Below are 701 nucleotides of genomic sequence, written 5' to 3' on the forward strand. Positions count from 1 at the left end.
TGAAAATTTCCACATTTGAGTGAGTTATGAAAAATTGTTTTACATCCCTATCATTCCTAACGACTTAAAATGATAGAAAATAGGAAAATTATTATTCATGAAAACATTTTACACCAAAACAAACATTCCCTAACATGTAATACGAAGTAACATTCTCCATCAAATTAAACAACTCAATAAATAACATGTACAAACTATATACAAGGTTAACAACATGTTCACATTATACTTGGTGATCAATAAAGTGTAATAAATATTTACAAAAAAAGTAATTTATAAATCTAAAAAATGAACTTAAATTCACAAAAAACAAAAAAAAAAAAAAAAAAAATTGAATTTTGTCAGAAGTGGGATTTGAACCCACGCCCTCTTACGAAGACCAGAACTTGAGTCTGGCGCCTTAGACCACTCGGCCATCCTGACATTCTTGTGTCTTCATGTTGAACTAATTTAATTATATTTTATTCCGTAAATAATTTTGTTAAATTAGCTATAATAAAGAGTTCTTTTATGGAAAATATAGCGTGCAATCTGATTACCTTGTTTTTTTCGTGTGGTAAATCTGGGTTATCTTGAACAATATTATAACATATGTATAAAATGATTAAATGATAAATATACGATTCTAGCTAGATGCGCACTCAAAAGAACATAATATGTGCATACATGTAAACAAAATACGTTATTTCGATAAATATAGA

General features: G+C 27.4%; 1 non-coding gene across 1 annotated transcript; it reads right to left on the reverse strand.

The window, feature by feature from the left end:
- Positions 1–339: 339 nt before the first annotated feature.
- TRNAL-CAA (transfer RNA leucine (anticodon CAA)) lies at positions 340–423 on the reverse strand. Its single transcript has one exon. It is a non-coding gene; the product is annotated as a tRNA-Leu (tRNA).
- Positions 424–701: the final 278 nt, after the last annotated feature.

Source organism: Spinacia oleracea, chromosome 2, assembly GCF_020520425.1.
Source record: "Spinacia oleracea cultivar Varoflay chromosome 2, BTI_SOV_V1, whole genome shotgun sequence".
Taxonomy (NCBI): Eukaryota; Viridiplantae; Streptophyta; class Magnoliopsida; order Caryophyllales; family Amaranthaceae; genus Spinacia; species Spinacia oleracea.